Consider the following 18,295-nt stretch of genomic DNA (forward strand, 5'->3'; position numbering starts at 1 on the left):
GAATTAAAAGTGCTTTGGGAATTGGGCATTCCAAATTGGGTGAAAAAAATAAAATAAAAAAGTATTTACTGTAGATAGTTCAAAAGTTTTGCTGTGTAATTCGTGTAATTCCTTGCTGTTTTTTAATTGTTATCTGTTTACTAGTCTTGAATAATTACTTAAGAACTTGAAACCATTCTTCCATAATTAACATATTAGTTAGTGTTATTATTTGTTGTGGTTTTGAAGCTGGTATTGATAATTATCAAATTTCACTACTGACTACTGAAATTTTGGTATTGTAATAATGTATAGCCTTTATTGTACATGGTAGATCTTGCTGCAATAACATGATGAAAAAGTAGGTCTCATTCCATAGACGTGTGAGTGCACCTGCTGTAAATGGTGGCGATGGAGGCTTTCCTTTATTTGAATACCATACGTAACATAAAATAATTATCATATGACAATAGCCTCCTCCCGTACCCAGTGCAGTTTACATTTCAAGTTCAAGGAAATTAAAATAAAAAGACAAGTTTTTTTTTTAAAGTTCAATAAATGCATGATGTTTCCAAAGTCAATGTGTAATTGTATGAAATAACCGTGATTATGATTTTTGCCACAATTGAGCAGTCCTAGATTAATCTCAAATATTCTGGGTGGGCCTTGGTCTAATTTGGGTAGGCCCAGGCCCACCCTTGGCTACGACAGTGGCCTAGATGAGACGACAAAAAAACAAAGAGAAAAATAAACAAAAAAGCAAAAAACAATTTTTTCAATATCATGTATTCAGTCTCACTGGACAGTGATATAATTTTCCTTGTCTCAAAAGACACAACAGTCTACATCAAACTCACTAAACCAATCTCGGCTCCCCATGATGCGATGAGATCACTTCCCCAATGCTGGCTATCCAGGAAATAAACAAATCGCCTCTGCTCAGCAACTGTCACCAGGAAGGAAAAGAGAATCGAGTAAGTGAGCTTCACTATACGCTCATACTATTGCCACCCACCAGACATATAGCGACGGAAGTAACCGTTCCTTTAGGATCGATTTGAGAGCACTGCACAGAATCGTTGAATCAATAGCATCAGTTCCTCCTTGCTGCTTTCCGCAGTCTCCACACTCCACTATGGCTAGCTGGATGGCATGTAACCACACACAGATATACAAAAAAACTAAAGTCTCCATCATTTGGAACAACTTGTTGTTTTCACCCATACAGCTGTCTGAGTTCGGGGTCATCCTGTTGTATTTCTTCCAAGTGGCTAGATGAATCTACTTCAACCACCACTAGACCAGGACCAGTTCTGGACAAACAACGGTCCATTCCCAATGGTATGGATTTGGGTGAGGCCTGAACTGCTGCCATCCCCACTTCCACCGGGAGTCGAAACAGAGCATTCCCATTCCTGCTGCCAGGACAATATTTTACAACATAGCCATTATGGGAAAGCTGTGCCACCCACCTCTGTTCTGTAGCTCATAGGTTCGCTGTCTCCGACTACGCCAATGGATTATTGTCTGTGAAGGCCACTAACTCTGCCCCCTACAAATAATCCTTAAATTTTTCAGTGAACGCCCATTTAAGATCCAACAGCTCCAGCTTGAAAGAGCTGTAATTCTTATCATTCTGCTCAGCTGGATGGAGACTGCGGCTAGCATAGATGATCACCCGCTCTCGTCTGTCCTGGACTTGGGATAACACAGCCCCCAATCCTTCCAGGCTGGCATCCACATATAGTCGAAAAGGCAATTTGAAATCAGCATATGCCAGGACTGGGGCTTCCAGCAAAGCCCTATTGAGTTGGTCAAAAGCCATCTGACGCTCTCTTGTCCATTGGATCGAAGTGTTCTTTGCTCCAGCTGTACCCTCAAGCAACCGGTGGAGTGGGGCCGCAATTTTTAAAACCTCCAGAATAAACCACCTATAGTATCCTGCAAAACCTTGAAAAGACCTCACCTGTTTCACAGTGCCCAGAACTGGCTATCCCCGCACAGCAGCAGTCTTCTCTGGGTCAGTAGCCACCCCATTCCGACTTACCACATGTCCCAAATAGCAAACATCTTTACAAAAAAAGGTTTCATTTCTGTGGCTGGAGCTTAAGTCCATGTGCTTTAATCCACTCGATGACCCGTTCCAAATGGGACAGGTGGCTGTCAAAACAGGGGGAGAACACGATCACATCATCTAGGTAAATTAATAGAAAATCATTTACATCGTCCCCCAAGCACCACTGCATTAGGTGCTGGAAGGTACCTGGGGTATTGCACAGGCCAAAGGGCATTCATTCAAACTGGTATAACCCCAATGGTGTAGTAAATACAGTCTTCTCCTGGTCTCGCGGGTCCACTTCAACCTGCCAATACCCACAAGCCAAATCCATTGTGGAATACCAGGCAGCTTTTTTTCAGTGTCATGAGGGACTCCTCAATTTGGGCTAGACGATATGCATCCTTATGCGTCAGGGCATTCAATTTGCGATAATCGGCACAAAAACGCCAGGAGTCATCCTTCTTCCTCACCAGTATTACAGGAGCAGCCCAATGACTGGCACTGTCCTTCACAACACCATTCTCCAGCATACTCTGCAAAAGCACATGCAACTCTGGGTGCAGGCTTGAGGAACCGGTCTATGCCACTGTTGTTCTGGGGGTGCATCACCAGTGGGTATCTGATTGTAGAGCCGAGGAGGGCGGGGCCGGGCTGGAATGAGACACACCCGGTCCACAATCAGCCTGATGGGGCGCGCGAGGGATAAAGGTGGCCGTGGACGACAGTTCGAGTGAGAGAGAGAATTACAGGCAGCTGTACTGTGTGTTTTTGGTTGTGTGTTTTGTTTAAATTGTTTATTAAATTATTATTTAAGTTGTCAAGCCGGTTCTCGCCTCCTCCTTTCCACTAAACCCCTTTACACTGATATAAAACTGCACTAGTCCGCCCAAAATCGTCATGGGCCGTAAACACATGGGCCCATTTCTGCAACAAAGCAGTCAATCTTTATTGTTAGGGTTCAGTCAAACCCTCCCCTCGTAACGACAACACAGGATGGCTGCCTATTGGATCAGCTCTCACTGGTCGCACAGCCACTTCCACCATGGTTGGCTCCAGGTTTGTGAACACCAATTCGGTTTGGCCCTGAATGTTGTCAGCTGACAACTGAGCCACTGCAGCCAGTGGGCGCTCCTGGGGTAGATTAACAGAAAATGGATTTGGGTTACATAGGCGAATTACAACTTTACCTTGATGCATCCAACTTATTGTCCTGGCCACTCGCCATTCTTGATTCCAAGTCTTTTCAAGTTCCTACCATTACCCAACAATCGGTCTGGCCATAGGCCTGCAGCTTTTGTGCGCACAGCACTATCTCTGTCTCTGGAGGTATCACTACGGCTGACCATTTTTTTTTACTTGACAACCCCTTGAAAATTGGAGACTGCCCCTGACACAAGGGTCCTTCTGCAAACAGTGAAAGCTTTACTCCAAGCTGCTTCAGCTTCTTGTATGGTCATGGTTTTGAAGGTGGTTTCCCCTACCTGGCTGCCTTGAAAAACATTCCCCACGTTCATGCCTAATATACCATACTCAGAACCTAGGCAAGAGTCTTGCACAATCGCCACCCATTTATTAAGCATCTCAACTCCACTCACTTCAATATCTAACAAAATATACCCTATAATGGGTTTAGAAAGGTCATTAGCAGCCCTTAAGGTAAGCCATGGGACAGCATCTGCTTCATGCATCACATCATCCTTAGAATTATTCTGAAAAAAGGAATAACTAGAGTAACCCGGGAGCCGGTATCCAAGATACTAGAGATTCTTTTACCTTGAAAACTAACCTCTACTTGTGGGCACTCTCCCACCAGTGAGGGCTTCTCTATCATATGCCTCCTCAGCCATACCTTGTTGGTTCACCCTACAGTAACCAAGGGTTTAAACAAATCGGAAGGTTGAGAACGCAGCCTGGGACAATACCGTTGAATGTGGCCCACCTCCCCACAACCTCGGCAAATGGGTCTACCTTGCGCATCCCACTTAAAAGTCTGATGATCAGCCACAGGCCCTCGAACCAACCGAGGCCTAGAGGGACGAAGTTGTAGCCACCGAAAAGTTAGATTCCATCGTATGTGGATCCATCCTGTAGGAAATTAGTGACTTTGTGGCAGGATATATTTACAAATGCCAGAATTCATCAACAAAAATATGTAAGAATTGTATAATGGAATTAGTTTAGGAATCTTGGCCGCGTTCAGCCACCATTATATGAAGGATAAATGATAAATGATCAGATTAGAAATCTGAATAAAAATTCTCCACCATTAAATATGTAATACATCAGGCTCGTTGTATCTGCTCACAATTTATATGTAAGGAAGTTTAGCTCAAGAATGGAATTGTGATTAATTCCTGGAATATTGAAAGAATATAGGTGTACATCTAATCACTCAGTCACGCTGAGTTGATATGACACATCTGTTAACTCTTTCGAGTACTATTCTCATGGCCATTGAAAATAATATCACAAATATGTTGAAATATTGTTCGAGCACGGAGCGCAGATCTTTTAAGATTCATTTGACAAGATTATTTATAAAAATACAACAGTCAAATCCTCTTTGAATACAAGCAAGACTTTATTTCTAATCTACAACATCAAACTAACACACATAGATGAACATAAAACCAGCTTGGTGAGTGAACTGTAACAGAAGGTGAATGGAAATTATCTGTAACAGAGAGAATTTAACTTTATGGAGTCTATAGACCATGCCCTGGACCATCGATACTTAATTTAGTATACCTCGATTTGCAGTCGGGCTACCCAAAGTATTTAACTTGTTGTCTTGCAAAGGCCATGGGTGGCCTTGTGTTTTCAGTTGTTTATATTCAGCACATGTGTACAGTATCGCTGTATGAAGTAAGCTGGTCAACCAATACACCATTGAAAAGATCTAAGGCTGCAGATTCCTTCCAATGAAAGCATTGATCAATCTAAATGACTTTCAGATGATGATTTCTTATTTTGTGTAAAGAGTGCACAATAGACAACAACATAGCAGGGAGTCCTTGCCTTGTTTGTGTTATGGCAATGTAGAGTTTGATCAAACAATGATAACATCTGTCTTTTTTGACTGCAATAGTCCATTACATGATATCCAAAGTAAATCTTTGCCCAAAAACACACAAACTTGTAGAAAAATCCATAGAACTTCCATGGTTTACAACATGAAATCTGGTAAACATGATGAAACTCTAAAGGGTTGTAATTTATTAGGACATGTAACCAATGAAATTATGAATACGGCAATATGTGGGTGTTGATAGTTTGCAGAAATTATCGCATCATTTCTTAAGTGAGAACACTTCTCATTGGAAGATTCAAATGCACACGCTTGCTGTGACACAAATGATAGCTGCTGACACCTGCAGTCTCCTGGACAACACTGTGACATCATGCATTCACGCAGAGAACAGAGATTGTTTACTCCAGCTGCTGAAGAATTTACAGACATTTCAGATGATGATAGCACTACAAACAGTGTGGATTCTATTGCAGAAGACATGTTTTTGGAAGGTCTCGACCATGATTTAGATCGTTAAGTTTCTAAAAATTGCAGCGGTTGTTGCATTTTTTTTTAAACTTGTTTGTTAGTCAGTTTATGCATCTGGTATAACATAATTATTGAGGGACTTACTAAAGCTTGTCTCAGACAGCCCAGAGGGACAGACTGTGTTCACACTGTACTGAAGAAGTCGTGGAGGACGAGCTGCACTTCCTCACTCACTTTAAATATAAGATGATTAGAAACACTTACTTTACACAAATAGCTCATATTCTACCTGAGTTCCAGGACATAAATGATTCAGACAAACTCTCGTATCTTATGGGAGAGAAAGTAGAGTGTATTCAGCTGGCAGTGCAGCATGTGTCCTCCTGTCATCATGTAAGGGGGAGAGGCTGACCCCTCATGATATTACAGCTCTATTGAAACTGCTATTTTAATTTCCTTTTTCTTCCCTTTCTCATTGCTCTCTGTATTTTACTTTGTCATTTGTTTGTATTTTGTTTTATTATCATTATTATTTATTTATTGTATATCAATATGCTTTTTTATGTTTGTAATACATTTATTACACAATGCTTTGGCAACATTCTATACAGTCGTGCCAATAAAGCTAATTTGAATTGAATTGAGCCAAGAGAGAAGAGAAGAGAGAGTTTATCCTAGGAGGGGAGGTTTTGTTGAATTGAGGTTGGCCGCACCCCAAAGGTGTCATGAGCCAATTGGAAGTGTATTTTCGATGTCACATGATCACCTTTTCCTCTCCTTTTTCAGAGTTGATTTACAATCCTTTGTGTAAAGGCCTCTTAAAATTCCCGCTCGAAAAAGTACATGTTTAATCATACATATTATATCGTAAATAAAACAAATTATAACAACAAAATGAATTCACCCATTGCTCTCCTCATGTAAAGGCAAACTCTTTCATACCAGATACAATATATTGGCTCTGAAAAATAGTTAACTAACTATTTCTGTCGTGGTAAATTAGGACCCAGATGCAAGAGTAAAAATATAACAATGTTTAATGAATGAAAAGTTCAGGTAAATGATGAAAATATGAAGTAGCACAACAACGGAACAGTTCAGAGATGAGGTGGGTGAAGATGATGGTGGAGGACTCTGACGGCGACAGCTGCAGCAGGGAGTAGAGATAATATATTCCAAGGAGTGGTGTGAGATGGCAGTGACTGGAGCAAAGAGAAACAGAGGTGAGTGATCCGGTGAATGGAGGAGATGGTAATGGCTGGAGCACAGGAAAATAGGCAAAAATATCCAGACTTGAGTAAACAAAGCACACAACATGAGAACGATCCGATACTGAACTCACACAAAAGGGCTGCTTGTAAGGGGAAGAGCAGATAGTGTGCAGGTGCCGAGCTAATCAAGCAGTGGCTGGTAATGAGCGTTGCTGAGCAACGCCGCCACGTGATTAACCCCGCATCTGCAACAACACGAGGGAGACACACAGAAACAAACCAGCAGCATGAATCCTCCCATGACAATTTCAACATGGATAATACAAGATTAAAATTCATAATCACCAATTTCTCAGTTATAAAAGTGATTACAAGTCACTACAAATATTTTAAAGTTTACATCAGGCTATAATCATTTGTGTAAGATACATTTTTACTATCAAAAATAGATTATTTTACAATGGTGTCTTTTGATAGTGTTATACTTCATCTATTTTTAGCTGCTGTTTGCAGGAAAATGATCATGGCTCGTGATCTCCTATGAGTTTTAATTTTAAGTGTAGAAAACTGGTCCAAGAACAAAGAATCATTAGTCTAGGATTATATGCTTTCCATTGCAATCCTAAGGGCTTCTTGGGAGAGTCTCTTGCAGATGGTCGAGATGGCCATGTCATGTGATGACCAATAAGTGTGGCAGTTCATCCTGATTTATAACATGAGTGAGGAGAGGTCTGAAGGAAGGTTATGTGCTATCCTGAAAAGTTTCCTTTGTTCAGACGATATTAAAGAATAAACAGATGTGCATTCTTACACAAGGTTGATTCAGACTTTAAGGCACCATCTTGGCAGAGTCTTTAAATTGATGACATTGTGTAATTTTTGGTGTGTCTGTTTTTATAGCCTGGAAAAAAAATATCAGTTTACATCCTGGTTTCAAGTCATTCTTCTGCCCATAACATCCTAAACTCTGGTGGTCCTGAAGCTGGACGGACCTAAGGTCCCCCAAAAGGGTCTTACTTAAAGCAGACACCTGTTCTTTGAGCTCCTGCTGGAGCTTGGCCTTCAAAGACTGTTTCCACTGCTGCAAAGTAGAATAAACCATAATGGTTGTAACAGCTGACTCAACCACTTGTGCTCGGCACACTATTGTTCTAATTCTTTCTGAAGTGCCTTTGCTTCAGTACAAGTGGCTATAAATGACATACCTGGCATGCAGCGCAACTGGTGCTGTAGCTCCTGCTGTACAGGCCTGGGCCACAGTCCCATGGCAAATTTTGCCCTCAGCATCTCATCATCACCACAAGCTGCGGCTGCATCCACAACCCCCCCACCCCCCATGATGTAATTCCCGGAGATTAAGTTTAAAAGCCCCCACTCCTTCTGCCCTCTGTCTACAATGGAAGAACTGGGCCCTGAGCTGTGCCACTGACTCAGTCTCCCCATATAAAGTTTTTAGCAAGGCAAAAATATTACTCGCAGAGTTATGGTTAGTGGGCTCAGTGAGCAGGACTTCGCATTTGGCCTCACCGTTTATTTTGGCTGCACTCAAAATAAAAAATGCCCACCCAAACCCTGGGCTCCTAAGAAAGTCTCAGTCTGCGCCCTCCACTCACTAAACCCGGTAGCTCCTCCCACCCCACTATATTTTGGGATCCACGGTCCCCCCATAAACCATGGCATCAACCCAGCGTTCACTGTACCTGTCTCTGGCCTGGAAGGTGGCTCACCCACACCGCTTACACCAGCTGACGCTCTGGGCAATTTTCTTCCATGTTGTGGAGGTGTGCTGGGGAATCCTGCCGACTACGCCAAGAAAGATGTCACCAAAAAAACTTGGGCACCACGGGACACACACCACAACAATCAAGGGTTCAATAAAAACAAAATTTTTGTAATTAAATTTCGAAAAAAAACAAAACAAAAACAAACAAAAAAAACGGAGCCTAGATGAGACAGCTGGAGAAGGGTAATGGGCAGCCAGTAATTTCACGGATCCCTTACACCCATGAAATCCTTCCTGACATCAAAAAACGTAAAACAAAATAAAAAAAAACTATAAATAAACTCTTCCGTGATGCGATGAGATCACTTCCTCAATGCTGGCTATCCAGGAAGTAAACAAATCATCTCCGCTCAGCAACTGTCATCAGGGATGAAAGAGAATAGAGTAAATGTGCTATACATTCACTATATACTCATACTATTGCCACCCACAAACATATAGTTATGGAAGTCACTGTTCCTTTAGGATCGGTTTGAGAACGCTGCACAGACTCGTTGAATCAATAGATTCAGTTCCTCCTCGCCGCTCTTCCGCAGTCTCCACACTCTACTACAGCTAGCTGGACAGCATGTAACCACACACACACACACACACAAAAAAAAAAAAAAAGTCTCCATTCCCTCCCTTCAGGTGCAGCCCAGAGTAAATGGATCGGATTCAGGGGTAATATTATTGGGTCCGTAACTCTATGGGCATCGGTCCGTTTTACCCGTTCCCCAGTACATCTCAGGTAAATCCTTTTATCCCATCCTCAAATTCATTAATTGGCTTCACCTATCCTTAAGTTCAAGCAATTAATTTATACCAGTATTCATCTGATAAAGCTTTGGGAATGCCCTGCCAGTTGAAAACCGGATGGAATAAAATAAAAAAAATAAAAACACACAAAAACAATACAATTAATTATATGTAATGTTATTACATCCAACAAGATGTGCAATTAATTTTATTTCCCCCAAACAGTTTTATCAGTCCATAAGATATTTGTCCAATACACTTCTGTCCATTAACTATGAGTCCCAAGTTTCTTTGGACAGCCTTTTCTCATTTAAAGGTAAAAGTTTACATCAAACACCATAAAACAACAGACACCCTACTCGACAAGCCCACTGTACTGAGGAAGTCCTCCTGGATGATGCTAATGATTCTCCAGGCAGAAGCACATTAATTCAATTGAGATATGTGAAATGAAAGCTATAAGTGAGTTATAATTCATTCACCGAATATTTTGTGCTGCAGAGTGTGAGGGGGAAATCTACGCACATTGTTGTAATGTCCCTTTAGAATGAAGTGCAAGGCATGAGGGTCTGTGTGCGATGCCTCAAAATAAAATATTCAGTAACACTTTATTTTATGGTGTCAGTGTTACATGTATTACATGTTACTATAATTAATTACTATAGTAATCATAATAAAAATGGGTACTTTTAGGTAAGAAAAATGGGTAAGTAGCTTCACAAATCAATAACACAACAACTACATGTAGTTCAGGAGGTGTAGTCAATACTAACTTATAAAAATACACAGTATTGTGAATGCTGTTATATAAAGTGTGACCAAATATTCCATATGTCTCTGCAAGAATGTGCCATGTTGTTTACACTAGTTGTAGATCATATCTTGGAGCGATATATACTATTTATGATAATCCTTTTTTCTTTTTCTGCCTCTCTTTTGTGGTTTGAACATGCTACGTAATGTTTCAGCTAGGATTGAATCCTAAAGAAAGCTATTTTGAATTCAAACAAGCAAGCTGGATCCTTCTTTTTTTTTTTTCTCCCCAATTTGGAATGCCCAATTCCCAGTGCACTCTAAGTCTTTGTGGTGGCGTGGTGACTCGCCTCAATCCGGGTGGCGGAGGACGAATCTCAGTTGCTTCCATGTCTGAGACCGTCAATCCGCGCATCATATCACGTGGCTTGTTGAGCATGTTACCGCAGAGACATAGCGCATGTGGAGGCTTCACGCCATCCACCACGGCATCCACACACAACTCATCAAGCACCCAACCGAGAGAGGACCACATTATAGCGACCACGAGGATGTTACCCCATGTGACTCTACCCTCCCTAGCAAATGGGCCAGTTTGGTTGCTTAGGAGACCTGGCTGGAGTCACTCAGCACACCCTGGATTCGAACTCGCGACTCCAGGGGTGGTAGTCAGCGTCTTAATCCAGCTGGATCCTTTGCAGAACAATGATTCTACATAGCAAATGTCTGCAAAATTATGCATGCAACATTTAATGTAACGGTAAGTGAATGCTATGAATGTCTCTTTATAAGGCAATGATCTAGGTGACCCTTAATAGCAGTATTCAGAAGGAGAAAGAAACTGTATATCAGATTTGACATACTACACAAGTTCATGACCCCAGAATGCATGTTGTATCTATGATGTCATGTCTTGTTTGGAAAAAGAGATAGACCATTATATCCTTCTGAGAAATGTTATCCCTCTGGATCCTGCGGTGTAGACAGTTCTGTGACAGCGCATGTTCGATTTGTGTTCATTCAAGAATGTGACAAATGTTTGCACTGAGGTCTCTCAGCCCTGACTGTACCTTGAGAATTCCACACAGATCCAGTGAAGGTGGAAGTTCCCTTCCGACTTATAATGCTCACTGCACTCCCTCCAGCACAATACATCACAAATGTGGCCAAACTAGGCTGTTAACCTGTCTGTCTCTAAAGAAAAACTTTTTTATCAATCTGTACCTCATATCTTCTTTCAGGGTTGTTTGCTATGGAAACCACTGATATACTACAGAGTGTGTGGTGTTTTTCATTCTGATAACTTAGAGTCCCTTATTCATTTTCATTTAATAATTCTGAAAGAAAATTTTATATATATATATATATATATATATATATATATATATATATATATATATATATATATATATATATATGTGATTCTGAATTAAAACAATGATACCATGAAATATTATTTTATCAGTCATACTGTACCAACACACAGTACTACATATTCTAAGAATAAATGGGAGAACGAGGATAGTTGTCACATGGGTAAGGCTTTGAAACAAATATATACTGCATCTATAAGGCTTTGAGTCAAATGTTCACAAAGGCTTTGAGTACTTAAAAGGGTCATGACATAATCTTTATTTATTTATTTATTTTTTTTTAATTATTTTTTTTTTTTCTCCTGAGGTCCACTGATAGTGTTAGTAAAGTTTTTATTTTTTGCACCAAAACAGTCATAATTTAGTAATATATGATACATTTTTACCCTGTCTCTGGCCCTCTGAAACGCTCGGTTTTGGCCAAAGCGCCTCCTTAAAACTTCAACGCAAACACCCACTGTTATGTTTAGCTAATATCCTGCAGCCCCTCAAATACAGCTATATTTGAAACTCAATCGGAACAGAATGAACAAACTCCACAACAATATAAAACTACATTTTAGGGTTTACACATAACACACAAACAATACATTGCATCCAAATATATTAAACTGTTCATTTACTGTAAGCACATCAACACCATAAACAATCAAACAGTCATGACATTTGAAATATTCATGAATGAAACTGCTTATACTTACAGTCTTGTGGTCAGGTTTTTAACTGCCTCATCCTTCAATGACAGTTCTTTTGTAAAGCTTGAATCGTATTATGACTGGTTCACAAGCAGGGCTGCAACTAACGATTATTTTGATAATCAATTAATCTAACAATTATTAGAATGATTATTTGACTATTCGGCGATTATTGCAGTGATGAATCATTAGCTCTTAACCAATTATTCAGCTTGTGCCCTGTCTTAAAAGGTTGTATTAAACGTGCTTACAACAGAGGACAAAATCATTTTTAAAAAATACCTCTAAATGACATTCACTGAATTAAAGGAAAAAAAATAAAATAATACTTTTTATTAAGTTTAATTCAGGAAAGAAATTCACTGCAAAAAATCCTATTGTTATCAAGTGTTTGTCTTGTTTTCCATTTAAAATAGTTTAAAAATCCTTAAAACAGGATACATTTACTTGAGAAGCAACATATACGATATTTAGACCTGCTTTAAGAGAATGTATCTTAAATATGTGTATATTTTGAACTTTAATAAAGCTAAATGCATTAAATATAACTGCATTAAAGATGTAACACTGTGGTGTTTCCTCTAAAGGCGCTCGACACGCAAGTTTTGCTTCAGCGGATCAATTTATCAACTTTCGCTTATTCGTCAACAAGAGTGCTTGTGTATTCACTTATTTTGTATTTTGCATTATAATTCCCAAGAGGCAGAGCAATGATGAATGGCATCATGAATGGCATCTCCTTTTCAGAGTTGTAACTTGACTCTGCATCTTTTAAAAGTTCAATTTTTGTGGTTTGAGTATTTCTGTAATTGCTGATCTCCTGGGATTTTCATGCACAACAGTCTCTAGAGTTTACTCATGGTGCGAAAAACAAAAAACATCCAGTGAGCAGCAGTTCTGTGGACAGAAATGCCTTGTTGATGAGAGAGGTGAACGGAGAATGGTCAGACTGGTTCGAGGTGACAGAAAGGCTACGGAAACTCAGATAACTATTCTGTCCAATTTTAGTTAGCAGAATAACATCTCAGAATGCACAACATGTTGAACCTTGACGCGGATGGGCTACAACAGCAGAAGACCTCGTCGGGCACTTTATTAGGACCATAGTTTTCCTAATAAAGTGCTCAGTATGTGTAGGCTATCATCATATTTTTGTAATTGCTGTTGTTGGATAAACAAGTAAACACAATAAGACCACACAAGAGTCAACTATATAATAAATGGAAATTTTAACCAAAAGGTTGAACTGTGTTCTCTGAACATGGGCTTTTTTTTTTTTTTTTAATGGCAGGTTCCACTGTGTCAACTTACCCCATATAGTGTGACAATACATCAAGCCATCAACTGTTTTCTTTTTTCAATGGCAATATTTGTGGAAATGTTTAATAGCTTTAAGATGTGTGCTCATTCATTGACTTGACCCTGAGAAATATTCACTGGAGTAAAATACGTGACAACTAGCCTTGGTCTCAAAATTGGAATTCTAAATGTTTAATTGATTTTTGATAAGGTTTCATGATGAATGAAATTGCTCACGATGAGCCCCTTTTATGCATAAAAAAAATCAATTAGTGTGAATTCAGATGGAAAATTAAGGTGCATGTCTTCATGCTGAGGTAAGGCTCATTTTTAGAAATAAACTGACTTTCAGAAAAGTCCTAACTTTACTACTTAAGAGTTATGAAATTGCTGAATTGAATAGATAAATAAATATCAAAAACATCATGCAACAACTTCCATCATCTTTCTTTCTTTCCTTTTTTAACACCATGCCAGCTTCTATGGCTATATTCATGGAGAGAGCCAGTTTAGTTATTCAAGGGTAGATTCCAGAGATGACACTTTGTTTAAAATCTTCTCGATTGTTGCGTGATCGGTTCTTATAGACTCCAATGCTTCCAGACATGATTTAGAATCAGTTATCATTAAAAAGGATTTCTGTGGAACAGTCTCAATGAACTTCAGTGCTAGTAATAAAGCATTTGCCTCTGTAGTAAAAACTGAACTTTGGTTGGGGATGTGGATGCCTTGACACAGTTGACTTGTTGCAAAGGCTGCTGCCACTTGATTTCCAGATTTGGATCCATCTGTGTATACTGGGATATGTTGTGGGAACACTGCTTTTATATCCAGGAATTGTTGGTAAAATTCATTCGGATGAGTTTTTGATTTTTGGTTTCTTGTTAAATCCAGATGGATTTGGGGCTTTTTGAGATCCCATGGGGGGATTTCACAAAAAAGTGTCTGCTCCAGAACGTTTAGATCCACTTTCAGATTCTCCAGATGGGTTTTTACACGTAGGCCAAATGGACGAATGTGACTTGGTTTTCTTTCATATAGTATTGAATTTTGAATTGAAATAAACGGCTGGATAGGCTGGATTTTCTTTATTTGTTTTCAGTTTGATTGCATATTGTAGGGTCAGCTTTAGGCGTATGATTTCCAAGGAAGGTTCATTGGCTTCCACATATAAACTTGGTATTGGTGATGTTCTGTATTCTCCTAAGGCCAGTCGAATACCTTGGTGGTGAACAGTATCTAGAAGTCTTATATATGATCTCCTGGCTGATCCATAAATGATGCTTCCATAGTCCAGCTTTGAGCAAATCAAGGTTCTGTACAGATTCATAAGAACAGAACTGTCTGCTCCCCATTTGGTTTGGATAAAACCTTTAAAACGTTCATAGCTTTAAAACATTTATTTTTCAATAATTTAATATGAGGGATAAAAGACAGCTTGCTATCAAAGTTGATACCATGGAACCGGTTCTCTTTAACGATGGAGCTGACAGAAATGCATAAAGACGGTTTTTGTTTGTGAGAACCTGAAACCATTCTGAGTTGACCAGGAGTGCATTTTGTTTATCTTCAGTTGGATTTTTCGCTCGATAGTATGCATGTACTTGCTTCTGTACAACTTCCATCAACTCAATCATGAAACTTTCCCTAGCTTTATGGGCAGTAAATGAGTCATTTTGAACCAAGAGTCTACTCCACAGAGTGCTACAAACGATTCACAGCCCCAGTGGTGCTAATTAGAGACAGGATGTGCATCAGGACCTACTTAAAGTGATGATGAAGGAAGAGATGATGCACAGTGCACTCAACTTTACTGCAACTCAAGGCCGTAACCATGTCTTGAATATTTGGGGGGGGGGGGGGGGGGGGGGGTTGGTCACGGGTGTTGAGGTCACAAATATAATGGTCCTCTTTGGTCCTTTAATATATAGTAAAGGCAATGAATGCAATAATTTTCTGAATAAAGGCTTGAAATATGATAAAGGCCCTGGACATATATGATTATTGGGGGGGACTTGTCCCCCACAAAGTATATTGTGGTTCCGTCCCTGCCACAACTAGATATTCTAATTATAGCAAGTTGTATGTAGCTTGTAATCATTAATTGCTGGGGTATTTTTTGTTGCACAACAAAATTGTATAGGAATAAAATTAAATGCACTTTCAGGCTGCAGTCATCTGCAGTCACTAGAATGGTGTTAAAAATGGAAAACTGGCCTGATCAGCCAATAATTAGTTTATGCTTGATTCGCAGCAGATCAAAGCTCTTTTGATGTAACCTTGGGGCTTGATTTAGGTTAAGAACCAAGTGGAGACGCACATTCATTTTGGAATGAATGCAAGGAATGGTGTTGTTGAATATTGTTGCCTGAACCACAGTCCATTAGTTTCACAAATGAAGGGACAATCTATTCATACAATAAACTTTGTTGTGTTCTTACATTTCAAATAAGATGCTGCCTATTATGACATTGCCTGAAAGGGAAAGGCTATTTAAGGCAAGCTGGTAGCGGTCCATGCAAATTATTGCAGCATTGTCTACAGTAGTGCGCTCTTTATAGTCTCCCAGGGTTGGGCAGAAAGGCAGAATATTCATGAGAGTTACACAGGACAGTCAATGGAACAGCAACACTCCGAGGACTTGCCTGGCAGTCTGGCTATACTTTGTGCAAGTCAAGAGAAAGTCATTACTGCTCGACATGCCATTCACACACCACCTCAACTCAGGTTTGCTCTCATAGATTCATAAGAGCTTTTCTCATCTGCCATTTTCAATATCATGCACCGAGGTAGTCCGGATACTGTGAAATGTCCTGTGAAAGAGATGGGAGAATCCCCACTGCTCCTTTTTTCAATACGGTATCCTCTTTAGATGTCTAAACTGAAGTGAGGCAATTTGGATAGAATGAATTCTGACAAACATGCAACTGAATAACCATAAATACACGATATTAGTCCTGACAGGATATTAGTCCTGACATTTTCTTTTAATCTATTTGTCAGTCATGCACAGACTTGTTTTTAATGACCTGCTATCATGGCATTAAGATTGTTGACAGGCTTGATCTAATTTTCTTCCCTCATCAGCAAATGAGACATGCCCCAATTTCATTAGAAGTCGTATTGATGACCAGAGATGCCATGGCCTTTTATTGATTGTTTTATGCACCTTACTTTATGCCCCCATGTATATTGATATGGTGATGTAAAATTGATATGTTGAGCTCATTAGGACATATCAGTGTCTTGCATCAGCCTTCTGTGAGGGCACTGAAAACGCTCAATAATTAGTGTTTAATGAATATTAAACCGTATATTTGATCAAATAAAAAATGCAATCAGAGTGTCATCAAAGAAATCCTCAAACTTACTGGTGTAGGTGTAGTCAATGCAAATCATGCATGTAATGATATGCATTTCAAAGAAAATTCCTTAAACTTTTTGTGGGCAAAGTTCGAGGAATGTTGATTATGTTAAATGATAAACCCTGTCAAAATGACTTTTTCAAATAGTTCCTCATGATCACTGTCTTATTTTTACGTGTTTTGTTTTGATTAGTTTTGTAATGCTGTTCATGCAAGTGAGTGTAACGATGATGTGTGATGAACCCAAGTGCAGTTTATTATCAGTCGTGAAATCCAAAAACCATAACTCCCAACGTGATCAAAATACAAACCTGGACTGGACTTTACTGGACTGGACTCGACTGGAATGGAATAGACTGGACTGGAATGGAATGGAATGGAATGGACTGGACTGGACTGGACTGGAATGGAATGGAATGGAATGGACTGGACTGGACTGGAATGGAATGGAATGGAATGGACTGGACTGGAATGGACTAGAATGGACCACCAAAGTTACATTCACAATACCTGACCATGGACAATGGCAAACATGAGGCTTAAATACTGTACATGGACAAGGGAGAAACATGACAATGATAACCAATGACAAGACTGATAATGAGGTAACAAGACAATAAACCAATGAAAACAAGACACATGAACATGAAGGGAAACATGAAATCACATGACCAAGGAAACGGGGAACAAACATGGCATGGAAACAGGAAATAACATGACATGAAAACACTTTTCAAAATAAAAGACATGAACACAAAACATGAACAAAAACACATCTAGACAGTAAGATAATATGCAAAGCCTTTGATGATATGCCTATATCAGTTTTGCTTTCACAATCACTTAAGCTTTTTGACATGTATGTGCAACTTTTAATGGTGTTTTGTGCTGAGATGAAATTATTAGGGATGTTTGTGTGTGGCCTCATGTTCAGAGGTTGCGCTAGAAAAATTTATTTAAATCTTTACTCTTTAAGAGTTGTAAAATTTCTATTATGATGTATTTTTATCCATCATGCTTGTTGTCATTTGATAAGTACTCAGGCTACATTCAGGGGCATAACATCCATTATAATGGCACACATGACAGTGGATAGGTCTATATGATAGATTTTTTGACTATTCGTGAGCCTGGCAGAACCAAGGAGTTTGAGAGAGAAAGTTCTACCTGTCAATCAACCACTACACCAAAAGTTTTTTTAAACTTTGACGGTTAAAGCGCAAACATACATACCCAAGTTCACAGAACTTTTTCAGTGTGTCTGATATTAACATAAAGCGTCACAGATGAGTAGCACACACATCCGGGGGATTCTGGGGGCATGCTCCTCTGGAAGCTAATTAATCTTTTTTTTTTCTTTTTTTTTTTTTTTTTACAAGGACAGCACCAAACCATGTTTTTCTGGTGTCTATTAGCAGCATTTTAATATTGTCTAGTGTAGCATTAATGTAAATATGGGGTTCAAAGCATCTCTAGAATTGTATGTATTCATATTACCTTACTAGCTGAAGTTTCTCACAATGACCTTTCAAAAAAGTAAC

This window comes from Myxocyprinus asiaticus, chromosome 18 (genome assembly GCF_019703515.2).
Source record: "Myxocyprinus asiaticus isolate MX2 ecotype Aquarium Trade chromosome 18, UBuf_Myxa_2, whole genome shotgun sequence".
Classification (NCBI taxonomy): domain Eukaryota; kingdom Metazoa; phylum Chordata; class Actinopteri; order Cypriniformes; family Catostomidae; genus Myxocyprinus; species Myxocyprinus asiaticus.